At 43.0% G+C, this 17,743-nt stretch overlaps 1 pseudogene; it reads right to left on the bottom strand.

Annotated features, from left to right (window-relative positions):
• Nucleotides 1-681: 681 nt before the first annotated feature.
• LOC139023441 (insulin receptor pseudogene) overlaps nt 682-17,743 on the bottom strand; it is a 43,513-nt pseudogene continuing 26,451 nt past the window's right edge.

Here is a 17,743-nt window from a genome sequence, read left to right on the forward strand (position 1 = left end):
AATCTCTATTGCACTCCACACTGCTCTTTCACACCTGGACAAAAGGAACACCTATGTGAGAATGCTATTCATTGACTACAGGCCGTCATTGAAAATAAGAATTTGTTCTTAACTGACTTGCCTAGTTAAATAAAGGTAAAATTTAAAAATAAAATCAATATTCCCTTTCTTTTGTTGTTCAGTGAAGTCATCTCATGTGAAGAGTCAACTCATTTAATTAAAGTTCAATTCGTAACTAAATTGTTTATTAAAATGTATTTTGTAAGGATTTAATCATTTGCAATTATTTCTACTTATGATAAGGTAAAAGGTTTATATTTCTGTCTCCATATGATATGGTAAATATATCCAATGCAAAAAACATCTACATTTAAATGGTATTAATATTAATTTGCATATATTTCCGTTAATTCCCATAAATTCCTGTGGAAAGTTTCAATCTCTGAATATTCCCCAAAATGTACAACCCTAATAGCACCCTATTCCCTATTTAGTGCACTACTTTAGCACCCTATTCCCTATTTAGTGCACTACTTTTGATTAGGGCTCATAGGCTAGTGTTATGATGAGCTAGCCAATGGATGTCTGAATGAGCTCAATATCTGAGCAGGRCACAAGGGCATGYCTCTCTCTCTCCTGTCTCGCTCCCCTCCCTCCATGTTGTGTGGTTAGACCTGGGGCTTAACATATCTTTTCATGCTTTAGTGAAAGCAGGCCTGAAACCACAGGGTCGACACCACAAGATTACAGAGTCTGACTCACTACTGAGGCAGTTCGCTACTATTTATTCAAACAGCTGAAAACCAAACATAGGTCAAGTCAAGGTTAATAAGGAACCACAGACTCTAGATCGAGTACAGACTGGGGTTGGGTAYGTTCATTTAAAATAAATTATACCAAGATACTGGTCATCACAACAACAGGCGTTAAAACACAACTCAATCTCGAGACGTAGTTCATTCATATTTACAGTAGAAGTACATGTCATGGCTGAAAGGACACAGAGAGACAGAGAGAAGAAACGTGTTCCAAGGAGCGCAGTTCCCGACCATCAGTCTGCATGGTCAATTCAGCAGATGCAACGAGATGTTGATGACAACAATGCTGCTTTCCACTTTGCTTCTTTATATAAATCCACAAGCGTTCTATAATTACACTATTAGCTTATATATCTTACTGTCTGCAAACAGCTAGTTTGTCTTTTCTTAGCAAGTTGTGGCTAAAATAAAGTGTATTAGCCGCTAATGCTAATCTCTAGTCAGCTGGCTAGCTAGCTAATAAATGTACTTATTCAGAGCATATGTAGCTAGCTAGCTAATACAGCCTGATACCAGCTCTGGTRTAGRCCTAAATCAGCATGTTGTTTGTGCAATAGTATCRTCTAAACCAACGAGGATTAGGCGAAGCATGAATATATTAGCTACATGAAGTAAGAGAAAACATTTACCATAGCCCAAGATTATAGGATTGGCCTAGGAAACACTGACCAACACTTTGGTTCCTATCCCGTCACAATAACTCCTCCCTGGCATTTTCATTCATTGTCATGTCAAACCCTTGATTCAAAGTAACCACTATTAAATGCTAACTATAGAATTAGAAAAATCATTATATTTCCATGACAACAGCAGTTAACCCAAGTGTTTTGGTCTAACCCACAAGTCAAAACGCAATTGCAATATTTGGTTAACAAAATAAGGCCTAGATAATTTGCCCATAGCTTGCTGCTCTATGTGGTGATCTCAAATGAGTGCAGGAAATACAGAAATKAATGAAAACGTTGAAAATTATCTTTGGTGAAGTTTGATTAAACAGTATAATACATCAGAATGGACAAAGCCCCCATTGAAATCACTTATAWTGTATGTGTTGCCACCCTAGRGTCATGAGCTACTCATAAAGCATATTTAGAACTTTTATTATTCAAAAACATTWWAAAAAACGTAAAAAATATTGTGATATGATATTTTGGCCATATCGCCCAGCCCTAGTTAGACCTTTACGTTACATTATCCACTTTCAGTTCAGGCTGAAAGCGGATTTGGCTGACAGGCCGACAGCRTTAATCCTGGTTTTACAGCAAACCCACTTCAGAAGGAGAAACAGCCTCAGCAGCAGGCAGGAGTACATGTCCCAAATGGAACCAAGTAGTGCACTATGTATAGAGGCAATAGGGTGCAATTTGGGAGGCAATGAAGGTTTCTCAGGTTCAGTAGCTACTAGTCTGTCGGCCTGTCTACACTCAGGAAATGACATCAACACCTGTGCGTAAGCGTGTGTTTGTGCATCTCTAGACTCCATTACAGAGTCTCTCTACAGGTCATGTCTGACTAGACTCCACTACAGAGTCTCTCTACAGGTCATGTCTGACTAGACTCCACTACAGAGTCTCTCTACGGTCCATGTCTGACTAGACTCCACTACAGAGTCTCTCTACAGAGTTCATGTTGACTAGACTCCACTACAGAGTCTCTCTACAGGTCATGTCTGACTAGACTCCACTACAGAGTCTCTTCTACAGGTCATGTCTGACTAGACTCCACTACAGAGTCCTCTACAGGTATCGTCTGACTAGACTCCACTACAGATCTCTCTACAGTCATGTCTGACTAGACTCCACTACGAGTTCTCTACAGGTCATGTCTGACTAGACTCCACTACAGAGTCTCTCTACAGGTCATGTCTGACTAGACTGAGACAACAACACTCAGGTCTAGTAGAGCACACAGACAGAGAGAGACAGAGAGAGACAGAGAGTGTGTGTTCCTTGGCAAGACCACAGCAGCATTGCCTGTCTGTCTGACGCACACACACACCTCACTTTCCAACAACTCTTCACCGTAATCTGACTTCCTGGAGACTGGGTCTCTGATTATTAAGTGACATCACTGTAAACCCGAGTAGTTCGTGTTCGCTCTCTCCCCCCTCCCTCTCTCTCTCCCCTCCCTCTCTCTCTCTCCCTCCCCTCTCTCTCTCTCTCTCTCCTTCCTCTCCCTCTCTCTCCGTTCCTCTCCCTCCCTCCCCTCTCACCTGCTCCCTCCCTCAATCAGATACATTCACTGATATACTTTCACTTATAAATAGCACAACACTGAAGGAGAAGCAAAATCAACATGGTGCCAGACTACTACACAAACATAAACAACCCGACACATTAAAACCAGCGCTGTGCACAGCAAGTTATGGCAGGGACAACAGAGCATGGAAAACATGGAAATAACTGCAGAAAAGGAAGACAACAACCACAAGGTCAATCATCTTTCCTAGTGTGCCATTTTTACATGCATTTAAAAACACTCCCACCATCATCTCCCTCGTAAAAAAGGCCTTCTGACCTCAATGGAACTTCCAGGATAAATAACATTTTTATTTTATTTTTTAAATAAAAGAACCCAGTGACTTACTTCTCTGGCAGTGCTTGTGCGTCCAGCAACGTTCGTTGAAGTTCCCATTGATGGTGGTCTGTTGACAGGTAGCCTTCCCCTTGGCCAGCGCCCCGGGACACACGTCCCCGCACTCCCTGTCGTTCTTATTTGACACAATGTAGTTGTCCTCCACCGTGTCCAGGATCTTGGACCAGTCCAGGGTGGAGAGGTAGCAGAGGTCCGGGTTCTTCTCGATCCTCACCGCTCCTCGGGTGATGTTCATCAGGCTATGGAGACCGATATCCCTGAGCTGCAGCATTTCAAAGAAGACCAGAGCGTAGTTGAAGAACAGGTTGTTACCTCGGATCACAGTGAGGTTGGGGAAGAGGTCTTTGAGACTCTCCATACCGTAGACCCTGAACAGGAGCAGGAAGTCTGTGACCACTGTCAGTTTTGGGTAACTGAGACCCCTGAAGTCCTCGGGCTTGGTCTTGAACATGAGGATGATTTTCAGGTGGCCCTCGATGACCGTGCAGTTCTCCAGGGAGCGCAGGTTGGTCACGTTGTTCCGGATGTCCTTACTGGAGCAGATTCCAGTGGAGACTTCAGGGGAAGAGGAGAAGAGACAAACAAACTGATTAGAGATGGAACTAAGTTAAGGATAGCATACCAAACATAAATCGTCTAACTCAAGACATTTTTTGGTGTGCTGTCCATCTAATTTCTATGGACTTCTTTAACCAATATTCAACAACCAACCACTTTAGAAGAATAACCAGAATGAGCACATGATCTATTATCCTATTCATGTAAAGTTATTATTTTTGGGGTCACATTAATGATCAGTTAGGCTCCGCAACTAATATACGTCTCAGAGTTCAGCTTTTTACAAATGACATTCAACCTACACTGAGTATAACAAACATTAGGAACACCTTCCTAATAATGAGTTGCACCCCCTTCGGCCAGTCAATTCGTTGGGGGCGTGGAATCTACAAGGTGTCGAAAAGCGTTCCACAGGGACGCTGGCACATACTGATTCCAAAGCTTCCCACAGTTGTGTTAAATTTGCTAGATGTCTTTTGGGTGGTGGACCATTCTTGATATTCAGGAAACGGTTTCTTCGTGGAAAAACCCAGCAGCGTTGCAGTTCTTGACACAAACTGGTGCACCTGGCACCTACTACCATTCAAAGGCACTTCAACTTTTTGTCTTGTCCATTCACCCTCTGAATGACACACATACTGTACATAATCCATGTCTCAATTGTCTCGAGGCTTAAAAATTCCTTCTTAAAAACTGTCTCCTCCCCTTCATCTACACTGATTGAAGTGGATTTAACAAGTGACATCAATAAGGGATCATATCTTTCACCTGGTCAGTCCGTCATGGAAAGAGCAGGTATGTATATATAGAGAAATAGCCTACCGTAGTTTATCGTTTATTTTTCTTACTACATCTTTATAGGACCTACTTTAAAATACATTCAACCTCAGTCATTAACACACTTGACTTATCTTTATTTCAATACCACTTTATTTATCCCCTCAGGGGAAATAATTGTTTTGTTGTGAATGGTGAATGAATTAACATGATTAACACGATTAACATAATTAAGAACCCCATAAACCTGATTAAGAAGCTGTCAGTAACTTAAGCAGATTACCGAGAAAATATTTATGATATCTTGGCGAGTTGGCGATCATTTCTACAAATGGGAAACGATTCTCAACTGACTAACATTGATAAATGGTTAAATACAATAGACAGTGGCATGTATTCATGGATACCAAGGGAAGCCAGGCTTCCAAAAATATTTGACCAATAAAAATGATGAAATAATTTCTCATTCGTCTCTCTGCGTTGTCATGACGGAAGCGGCTGAACCTCACTCGAGAAACCATCACTAGCGAGGGAAACAGCGCCCCCTCTGTCTCAGTATGTGTAGCCCATGTATCTGATGCTGTCTGGACAAAAAGAGTATAACATGTTGCCGCCGTAGCATTTGATTGATTGATTGATTGATGCCAGCAAGAAATCGGCCTCCCTTGATAATTTTTTTTATATATATTAAAGAATTAGCCAACTGTGGGTTGTCCTGGTGCAGCAAAACACCACCCAAGAGAGGCCAGTTTGGATTTGGCTTCAGATCAATCCAATAACTTCCTTAGCAAAACTTTTTCAGAAAAAAGTTTCTGGTCTGCTTGTGTTGATGTCCTGCAGTAGCTAGCTTGCTAAATAGACCCTTTTCTAAGCCATGGATGGAGATCGGGATTTGGATTTATGGTTTTGACTTAATTCTCTGTTAGGCCAATGATTATGACGGCAATTCTGATCTAACCATGAATGAATACGTTGTGCCACTGGCCTGACATGATTGAAGTTCGATACAGCAAAGATAACTGAACTAAATGACTACYGCCCCGTAGCACTCACTTCTGTCATCATGACGTGCTGTGAGAGACTAGTCAAGGATCATATCACCGGCCACCCTAGACCCACTTCAGTTTGCATACTGCCCCAACAGGTCCACAGACGACGCAATCGCCATCACACTGCACACTGCCCTAACCCACCTGGACAAGAGGAATACCTATGTAAGAATGCTGTTCATTGACTATAACTCAGCATTCAACACCATAGTACCATCCAAGCTCATCATCAAGCTGGAGGCCCTGGGTCTCAACCCCGCCCTGTGCAACTGGGTCCTGGACATTCTGACGGGCCGCCCCCAGGTGGTGAAGGTAGGAAACAACATCTCCACTTCGCTGATCCTCAACACTGGGGCCCCAAAAGGGTGCGTGCTCAGCCCCCTCCTGTACTCCCTGTTCACCTACGACTGGGTGGCCATGCATGCCTCCAACTCAATCATCAAGTTTGCAGACGACACAACAGTAGTGAGCTTGATTACCAACAACGACGAGACGGCCTACAGGGAGGTGGTGAGGGCCCTCGGAATGTGGTGTCAGGAAAATAACCTCACACTCAATGTCAACAAAACAAAGGAGATGATCGTGGACTTCAGGAAACAGCAGAGGGAGCACCCCCCTATCCACATCGAAGGGACAGCAGTGGGGAAGGTGGAAAATTAATTGGCGTACACACCACAGACAAACTGAAAAGGTCCACCCACACAGACAGTGTGGTGAAGAAGGCACAAACAGGGCCTCTTCAACCTCAGGAGGCTGAAGAAATTTGGCTTGTCACCCAAAACCCTGACAAACTTTTACAGATGCACAACCGAGAGCATCCTGTCGGGCTGTATCACCGCCTGGTGCGGCAACTGCACCGCCCTCAACCGCAAGGCTCTCCAGAGGGAGGTGCGGTCTGCACAACGCATCACCGGGGGAAAACTACCTGCCCTCCACGACACCTACAGCACCCGATGTCACAGGAAGGCCAAAATGATCATCAAGGACATCAACCACCCGATCCACTACCTGTTCCCACCGCTATCATCCAGAAGGCATGGTCAGTACAGGTGCATCAAAGCTGGGACAGAGAGACTGAAACACAGCTTCTATCTCGAGGCCATCAGACTGCTAAACAGCCATCACTAACTCAGAGAGGCTGCTGCCTATATTGAGATCCGATCACTGGCCACTTTAAATAATGCCACTTTAATGATTTTTACATATCTTACATTACTCATATCACATGTAAATACTGTACTCTATACCATCTACTGCATCTTGCCTATGCAGCTCGCCCATCGCTCATCCAAATACTTATATGTACATATTCTCATTCACCCCTTGAGATTGGTGTGTATTAGGTACTTGTTGGGGAATTGTTAGATTACTTGTTAGATATTACTGCACTGTCAGAACTAGAAGGACAAGCATTTCGCTACACTCGCATTAACATCTGCTAACCATGTGTATGTGACCAATAAAATGTGATTTTGATTTGATTTATGTAACATAGATGTAGTGTAGTAGGCTCATGTTACCTAGCTAGCTGACTTAGCTGGTTCATTGTTGCCCATGCAAGGAAGTTAGGCCACCTAACTAAAATGCTTGCTAGCCTATGACAACAAAAACTAAAAGTGTACTGTGTGACAGAGCCATAGACCATTTCGTCAACATGAAAGAGAGGAGGATGGCGTTCAGCTGGTCTACAAATAGGGGGAGTCAACATTTGTTTTACACACACACACACACACACACACACACACACACACACACACACACACACACACACACACACACACACACACACACAAATCAGTACAATGGACAACCACATGATACTGTATTTAGCAACATTGATTGGACTAAATTGTTTTTGGTATCTTTAAGTTTGTTTTCAGTGTATTAAACAAAGCATATATAGCCCTGTTGATTTGATGTTTAATTGGTGCTGGAATAGCAGAGGCAGGGCTCCTGTTGTCTTTGTGCTGACTCACGGTAACTCTGTGCTTCTAAATCACTAGTTGTTTAGTAACCTCTCGAAAACATGAACTTGCTTGACCATACCGCAGCTGATAGAACTGTGTGTTACATGCAATATTTGCTTTGTGGACTTCACCAGACAGATGTTGCTCTCCGGTTTTGTGATGAAACAAAGGTAGGTGTAGTTGAATTTATTCCGCCACTGTGTGACTGTTGTCAAGGCCTTATTGTATATTACAGTGACATATGAAGAAATGGGTTATCACACAATTATCACAACATAGGTTGGAATATGGCTTGGCATGGCTTCCTCAGTGATTTTACGCACGCACCACTACTGACAATAGATACAGCTAATTCATGAGATGGTTGTACAATACGCTATGCATAGTTCAGAGAAAGATAATTGCACACAGCGAATTGTGTAATATTTGGTCATCTTAAATTGCAAAACCAGTTTTGGGGTAAAGTTTTTTTTTTTTAATGAGACAAAGGCCTAGAATCAAAATAGACCAGAATAGTTGAGATAATAAACTTCATCACAGCAAAATATGTGGTTGTGGGTCTTGATTTGATTAAACCTATGCCTCTGACAGTTAGTTCGGTAACCATATATCTGGCTGTTACCAAAGACATGCTTTTACCCACATTCTAATATTCAGCACCATTATTGGCTGTTATTACCCACATTCTAGTATTAAGTGCTGTCATTGGTTGTTGCCCACATTCTATTCTAATACGGAAGTTAGCGCTATCATCAGAGTCAAGTCACTTATTTGGTACGGGGGGCTGAGGCTGTAACTTTTGTAACTAAATCAATACATTAACTCAAGACTATAACCTCACCATCCCAGACCTATAATCTCAAGTCATTTGGTCAGATGCTCAATTTGTGTTACATAGGTCTGTCCAATAGGGATTCTGCAGGTTTTTATCTTCAACAACTAGCCTAGGTCTATGGATTATAGTGCAGGGATTTGCCTGGAACCTCACGATATGATATTATCACAATACTTAGGTGTCAATTACGAGCATCAGTCAATCTGTAAGAGCCCTTTTCCAAAATTACTAATAGCAGTTCTGAGCAATTAAAAAAAAAAAGTTGATTTAATTGTTTTATTGTTAGACATAAGACTCTCCTCTCAGCTGTGTGTGTACTGGACCTGGGGTCAACTGGTCAGTCAGGTGTGTGATAGGTGAAGGGGAGAGCATTTTATTTATTTAACTAGGCAAGTCAGTTAAGAACAAATTCTTATTTACAATGACGGTCTACCAAAAGGCAAAAGTCCTCCTGCGGGGACGGGGGCCTGGGATTAAAATAAATCAATAAATACAATATAAATATAGGACAAAACACACATCACAACAAGAGAGAGACAACACTACATAAAGCGAGACCTAAGACGACAACATAGCAAGGCAGCAACACATAACACAGCATGGTCGCAACACAACATGATAACATGGTAGCAGCACAAAACATGGTACAAACATTATTGGACACAGTCAACATCACAAAGGTCAAGAAGGTAGAGACAACAATACATCATACAAAGCAGCCACAACTGTCAGTAAGAGTGTCCATGATTGAGTCTTTGAATGAAGAGATTGAGATAAAACTGTCCAGTTTGAGTGTTTGTTGCAGCTCGTTCCAGTCGCTAGCTGCAGCGAACTGAAGAGGAGCGACTCAGGGATGTGTGTGCTTTGGGGACCTTTAACAGAATGTGACTGGCAGATCGGGTGTTGTATGTGGAGGATGAGGGCTGCAGTAGATATCTCAGATATGGGGGAGTGAGGCCTAAGAGGGTTTTATAAATAAGCATCAACCAGTGTGTCTTGCAACGGGTATACAGTCGTGGCCAAAAGTTTTGAGAATGACACAAATATKAATTAATTATTAATTAATTAATTTTCAATAAGTCTGCTGCCTCAGTTTGTATGATGGAAATTTGCATATACTCCAGAATGTTATGAAGAGTGATCAGATGAATTGCAATTAATTACAAAGTCCCTCTTTGCCATGCAAATGAACTGAATCCCCCCCCCAAAACATTTCCACTGCATTTCAGCCCTGCCACAAAAGGACCAGCTGACATCATGTCAGTGATTCTCTCGTTAACACAGGTGTGTTGACGAGGACAAGACTGGAGATCACTCTGTCATGATGACTGAGTTCGAATAACAGACTGGAAGCTTCAAACGGATGGTGGTGCTTGGAATCATTGTTCTTCCTCTGTCAAACATGGTTACCTGCAAGGAAACACGTGCCGTCATCATTGCTTTGCACAAAAAGGGCTTCACAGGCAAGGATATTGCTGCCAGTAAGATTGCACCTAAATCAACCATTTATCGGATCATCAAGAACTTCAAGGAGAGCAGTTCAATTGTTGTGACGAAGGCTTCAGGGCTCCCAAGAAAGTCCAGCAAGCGCCAGGGCCGTCACCTAAAGTTGATTCAGCTGCGGGATCGGGGCAACACCAGTACAGAGCTTGCTCAGGAATGGCAGCAGGCCGGTGTGAGTGCATCTGCACGCACAGTGAGGCGAAGACTTTTGGAGGATGGCCTGGTGTCAAGAAGGGCAGCAAAGAAGCCACTTCTCTCCAGGAAAAACATCAGGGACAGACTGATATTTTGCAAAAGGTACACGGGATCGGACCGCTGAGGACTGGGGGTAAAGTCATTTTCTCTGTGAATCCCCTTTACGATTGTTTGGGGCATCCGGAAAAAAAGCTTGTCCGGAGAAGACAAGGTGAGCGCTACCATCAGTCCTGTGTCATGCCAACAGTAAAGCATCCTGAGACCATTCATGCGTGGGGTTGCTTCTCAGCCAAGTGAGTGGGCTTACTCACAATTTTGCCTAAGAACACAGCCATGAATAAAGAATGGTACCAACACATCCTCCGAGAGCAACTTCTCCAACCATCCGGAACAGTTTGGTGACGAACAATGCCTTTTCCGCATGATGGAGCACCTTGCCATAAGCAAAAGTGGCTCGGGGAACAAAACATCGATATTTGGGTCCATGGCCAGGAAACTCCCCAGACCTTAATCCCATTGAGAACTTGTGGTCAATCCTCAAGAGGCGGGTGGAAACAACAAAACCCCACAAATTCTGAGAACTCCAAGCATTGATTATGTAAGAATGGGCTGCCATCAGTCAGGATGTGGCCCACAATTTAATTGACAGCATGCCAGGCCGCGGATTGCAGAGGTCTTGAAAAAGAAGGGTCAACACTGCAAATATTGACTCTTTGCATCAACTTCATGTAATTGTCAATAAAAGCCTTTGACACTTATGAAATGCTTGCAATTATACTTCAGTATTCCATAGTAACATCTGACAAAAATATCTAAAGACACTGAAGCAGCAAACTTTGTGAAAATTAATATTTGTGTCATTCTCAAAACTTTTGGCCACGACTGTACAGAGATGACCAGTTTACAGAGGAGAATAGAGTGCAGTGATGTGTCCTATAAGAAGCATTGGTGGCAAATCTGATGGCCGAATGGTAAAGAACATCTAGCCGCTGAAGAGCACCCTTACCTGCCGATCTATAAATCACGTCTCCGTAATCTAGCATGGTAGGGTGGTCATCTGAATCAGGGTTAATTTGGCAGCATACTGGTCAGTCAGGTGTGTGATACAGTAGGTGATAGGGGGCTAGCATACTGGTCAGTCAGATGTGTGATAGGGGCTAGCATACTGGTCATTCAGATGTGTGATACAGTAGGTGAAGGGGCTAGCATACTAGTCAGTCAGGTGTGTGATACAGTAGGTGAAGGGGCTAGCATACTGGTCAGTCAGGTGTGTGATAGGTGAATGGGGCTAGCATACTGGTCAGTCAGATGTGTGATAGGGGCTAGCATACTGGTCAGTCAGGTGTGTGATAGGGGCTAGCATACTGGTCAGTCAGGTGTGTGATAGGGGCTAGCATACTGGTCAGTCAGATGTGTGATACAGTAGGTGAAGGGGCTAGCATACTAGTCAGTCAGGTGTGTGATAGGGGCTAGCATACTGGTCAGTCAGGTGTGTGATAGGGGCTAGCATACTGGTCAGTCAGGTGTGTGATGGGGATAGCATACTGGTCAGTCAGATGTGTGATAGGGGCTAGCATACTGAGCAGAGTCCTACAACTCTTATGGCAGGAGTTACATCTTGTTGCCGGACACACACAGAGAGAGAGAGAGAGAAGATAGTAAAACAGAGAAAGAGAGACGAGAAGAGAGAAGAGATAGTAAAAGAGAAGAGAGAGAAGAGATAGTAAAACAGAGAAAGAGAGAAGAGATAGTAAAACAGAGAAAACAGAGAAGAGATAGTTAAACAGAGAAAGAGAGAAGAGATAGTAAAACAGAGAGAAACAGAGAAGAGATAGTTAAACAGAGAAAGAGAGAGGGAGAGAGTGATACTGAAGGAGTGAAGCGGAAGTGCTGAAACATGAGGAGACAGTGGGGTTGTGGTGTGTCAGGGTGGCAGTAAACTGAACCAGACAGAGATAATACACAGGGCGGGACAGCAGCAGTCAGTCAGTCAGTGACCCAGAAAGCAGTCAGCCAGCCAGCCAGTGACCCCTGGAAAGCCAGGCCACCACAGATACACCCAGTTCCCAGCAGAAATGTGGACACTTCCTGTGTACCAAATGGCATCCTATTCCCTATATAGAGTCTTAAGGGCGATGGTCAACAGTAGGATACCATTTGGGACAGACCTCTCTCTGCCAGAGCCAGGCACAGTAGTATTTATACCCAGCATTCCAATTGAGAATCTTAATCCAGTCCAGTGTGTGTGACAGTGACTAGTGTTGGAAAGTGGACAAAGTGCAGGTCTTAGTGAACGTAGAACACTATAATAGGGAATAGGTACACTGTTGGATGATAGGGGTTGCCTGGCCACAGCTGATCGAAACTGGAGGCCCAATTGAACTAGATAACTCTCGGTAATTATTGAGAGACAAATGATCACCTGTATCAGAATCAAATGATGATTCATCTGTACGAGAGATCAAATGGTGATTCACCTGTTACCAGAATCTTTATATGATTCACGTACCAGATCTTTATTATGATTCACCTTGTACCAGAATCTTATGTTGATTCACCTGTACCAGAATCTATTGTGATTCACCTGTACCAGAATCATTTGTCGCAGTTACACTGTACCAGAATCTTTATTTGTGAATCACCTGTACCAAGAATTTCTTATTAGTGAATCATTGTACCAGAATCTTTATTGTGAATCACTACCTTGTCACCAGAATCTTTATTATGATTCACCTGCACCAGAATCTTATTATTATTCACCTGCACCAGAACCTTATTGTGATTCACCTTGTACCAGAACCTTTATTATGATTCACCTGTACCAGAACCTTTATTTGTGATTCACCGTGTACCAAACCTTTAATGTGGAATTCACCTGCTACCAGAATCCTTATTGTGAATCACCTGCTACCAGAATCTTATTGTGATTTCCACCTGTGATGCCAGAATCTTTATTATTGATTCACCCTTACCAGAATCTATTGATTTGATTTCACGCTGACCAGAATCTACTTATGATGTTCACCACTGACAGAATCTTTATTATGATTCACCTGTACCAGTTTGAATTCCTAGTCAGAACTTATTAGATTCACCTTTACCAGACACATCTTTATTATGATTCACCGCTGTTACCAGATCGTTATATGGCATAATACACCATTACCAGAATCCTTATTATGATTCACCTGTACCAGAATCCTTATTATGATTCACCTGTACCAGAATCCTTATTGTGATTCACCTGTACCAGAACCTTTATTGTGATTCACCTGTACCAGAATCTTTATTGTGATTCACCTGTACCAGAATCTTTATTATGATTCACCTGTACCAGAATCTATGATGATGATTCCAGTGTTTCACCCATATGTATAACTCGTAATAAAAATAAACAGGGGGGGGCGGTATAATGGGGCAATASATTTTTCAATAAGATCATCTTTGAGATCTAACCATCACCCCCCCCAAAAAAATAGACAGTGAGATTCTAAAATTCCCAAAATATCAAAATGTAATTTGACTTGAATAAAAATACTTGCTGTATGCCTACATGCGCTGAACTATGCTGCAGTAAACAAATTGTGTTGCCATGACAAAGTATCCCACTAGGCACACCACCTCATTTCAACGTGGAGAATTGGATAATATTAGGTAGATACGTCGATCAATGAGATTCCAAACTATTGTCACCCACTAAAGAATACAGCCAAAAGTTTATTGAATTCCCAATGTGTCATCACTATGCTTTCAACCATCTTAAAAACACAACAAAGTTCAAATAGGAATACAATGTCAGCTATGTTGTATTTATACAACAACTTAATTTGTTATTACTGTGCTTCATCTAATAGTACTTACCAAATGACCCGATTTGCGGTTTGTTGAGATTACATTAAAAAGTACATGTTGCAAGTGATCAATCCCATTTTAAATTCTGTTCAGATCCTTTCAGTAATTGTGAAGATTTCCACAGACACTTTCTATGATTACATAAGACGACATTTATTGTTACAGTAACCTCAAAATGTGGCCATGGATGTGTTACTTTAATTTACATATATATATATATATATAATATTTTTACCCCTTTCTCCCCAATTTCGTTGTTTCCAATTGGTAGTTAGTCTTGTCTCATCGCTGCAACTCCCGTACGGACTCGGGAGAGGCGAAGGTCGAGAGCCGTCCGTCCTTCGAAACACAACCCAACCAAGCCACACTGCTTCTTGACGCAATACCTGCTTAACCCGGAAGCCAGCCGCCGCACCAATGTGTCGGAGGAAACACCGTATATCTTGTGACCGTGTCAGCGTGGATGCGCCCGGCCCCCCACAGTATTCGCTAGAGCGCGATGGGACAACGACATCCATGCCGGCCAAACCTTCCCCTAACCCGGACGACGCTGGGCTAATTGTGCGCCGCCCCATGGGTCTCCGGGYTGCGGCTGCCTGCGACAGAGCCTGGACTCGAACCAGGATCTCTGGTGGCACAGCTAGCAACTGCGATGCAGTGCCTTAGACCACCGCGCCACTCGAGAGGCGTGTAACTCATTTTAAGGTTGAATAAATACTGTTACTTAGTTTGTAAGACATTCAATAACCTAATATTAAGCCCGTCTTACAAAAGTAATATTGAATTATGTTTGGTTGACAACACAACCAAATATTAACATTCAAAAGGAGATGGATCTTCTGCTTGGATAGCTACATCGGAGCCAATTCTTTAAATGTTATTTTTTGGTTGAGATGGAGAAGTGAATGCAACATATTTAATACTAACTTGTAGATTCCATTTGAAATCAACCGAAGCTTGAAAACCTACAGTGGGGAGAACAAGTATTTGATACACTACCGATTTTGCAGGTTTTCCTACTTACAAAACATGTATAGGTCTGTCATTTTTATCATAGGTACACTTCAACTGTGAGAGACGGAATCTAAAACAAAAATCCAGAAAATCACATTGTATGATTTTTAAGTAATTAATTAGCATTTTATTGCATAACATAAGTATTTGATCACCTACCAACCAGTAAGAATTCCGGCTCTCACAGACCTGTTAGTTTTTCTTTAAGAAGCCCTCCTGTTCTCCACTCATTACCTGTATTAACTGCACCTGTTTGAACTCGTTACCTGTATAAAAGACACCTGTCCACACACTCAATCAAACAGACTCCAAACTCTCCACAATGGCCAAGACCAAAGAGCTGTGTAAGGACATCAGGGCTAAAATTGTAGACCTGCACAAGGCAGGAATGGGATACAGGACAGTAGGCAAGCAGCTTGGTGAGAAGGCAACAACTGTTGGCGCAATAATTAGAAAATGGAAGAAGTTCAAGATGACGGTCAATCACCCTCGGTATGGGGCTCCATGCAAGATCTCACCTCGTGGGGCATCAATGATCATGAGGAAGGTGAGGGATCAGCCCAGAACTACACGGCAGGACCTAGTCAATGACCTGAAGAGAGCTGGGACCACAGTCTCAAAGAAAACCATTAGTAACACACTACACCTTCATGGATTAAAATCCTGCAGCGCAAGCAAGGTCCCCCTGCTCAAGCCAGCGCATGTCCAGGCCCGTCTGAGTTTGCCAGTGACCATCTGGATGATCCAGAGGAGGAATGGGAGAAGGTCATGTGGTCTGATGAGACAAAAAATAGAGCTTTTGGTCTAAACTCCACTCGCCGGTTTTGGAGGAAGAAGGATGAGTACAACCCCAAGAACAGCATCCCAACCGTGAAGCATGGAGGTGGAAACATCATTCTTGGGGATGCTTTTCTGCAAAGGGACAGGACGACTGCACCGTATTGAGGGGAGGATGGATGGGGCCATGTATCGCGAGATCTTGGCCACAACCTCCTTCCCTCAGTAAGAGCATTGAAGATGGGTCGTGGCTGGGTCTTCCAGCATGACAACGACCCGAAACACACAGCCAGGGGAACTAAGTGAGTGGCTCAGTAAGAAGCATCTCAAGGTCCTGGAGTGACCTAGCCCCAGTTCCAGACCTGAAACCCAATAGAAAATCTTTGAGGGAGCTGAAAGTCCGTATTGCCCAGTGACAGCCCCGAAACCTGAAGGATCTGGAGAAGGTCTGTATGGAGGAGTGGGCCAAAATCCCTGGTGCAGTGTGTGCAAACCTGGTCAAGAACTACAGGAAACGTATGATCTCTGTAATTGCAAACAAAGGTTCTGTACCAAATATTAAGTTCTGCTTTTCTGATGTATTCAAATACTTATGTCATGCAATAAAATGCAAATTAATTACTTAAAAATCATACAATGTGATTTCTGGATTTTTTGTTTTAGATTCCGTCTCTCACAGTTGAAGTGTACCTATGATAAAAATTACAGACCTCTACATGCTTTGTAAGTAGGAAAACCTGCAAAATCGGCAGTGTATCAAATATTGTTCTCCCCACTGTATATGTATTGTGGGCTGAATTTAAACAACAGCTGTTGATGACTTCCCAAATGCTACAGTATATATCCTAAAGTAGTATTATTTATGATACATGATTGATAGAGTATGGTTACCCCCCCAGGCGTACGTGCAATGCCAGAGGCTCCTGAATTTAATCAGAACCACTGTCAGGGTTTCTGGATCGGGCTGCGCTCAGAGTATCCTGCCTTGGCAAATCGCCCTGTTAAGACACTGATCCCTTTTGCAACCACGTACCTATGTGAGAGTGGATTCTCGGCAGTCACTAGCATGAAAACTAAATACAGGCACAGACTGTGTGTGGGAAATGATTTAATACGGAGACTCTCTCCAATACAACCCAACATTGCAGAATTATGAGTATATTTTCAAGCACACCCTTTTCATTAACCTGTATGAGTTATTCACAATGTTTTGATGAACAAATAAGTTTTATATGTAAGATGGTTAAAGAGCAAAATTATTGATTATTATTTATTATTATTTGTGCCCTGGTCCTATAAGAGCTCTTTGTACCTCCCACGAGCCGGGTTGTGACAAAAACACACACACTCATTCTTATGTTTATAAATGTATTGTATTAACAACAATGGCAAAAAGCAACATTTGAGAGAGCGCTGACCCTGGTGCTAGAGGGGGTACAGCTGGAGGTTGAATGTTTTGAAGGGGTACGGGACTAGAAACAGCTTGTGAACCACTGGGCTCCATGATGGAACCTTTCATTCATATGACTAAACTATTTTTATTTTTTTTATTGCACGGGGCAGACAGCCCCTGAAGACGGCACGGACAGACAGCCCCTGAAGACAGCACGGACAGACAGCCCCTGAAGACAGCACGGACAGACAGCCCCTGAAGGACGGCACGGACAGACAGCCCTGAAGACGGCCAGACAGACAGCCCTGAAGACAGCACGGACAGACAGCCCTAGACGGACAGACAGACAGCCCCTGAAGACGGCACGGACAGACAGCCCTAAGACAGCACGGACAGACAGCCCCTGAAGA

Source organism: Salvelinus sp. IW2-2015, linkage group LG32 (genome assembly GCF_002910315.2).
Source record: "Salvelinus sp. IW2-2015 linkage group LG32, ASM291031v2, whole genome shotgun sequence".
In the NCBI taxonomy this organism is placed as follows: Eukaryota; Metazoa; Chordata; class Actinopteri; order Salmoniformes; family Salmonidae; genus Salvelinus; species Salvelinus sp. IW2-2015.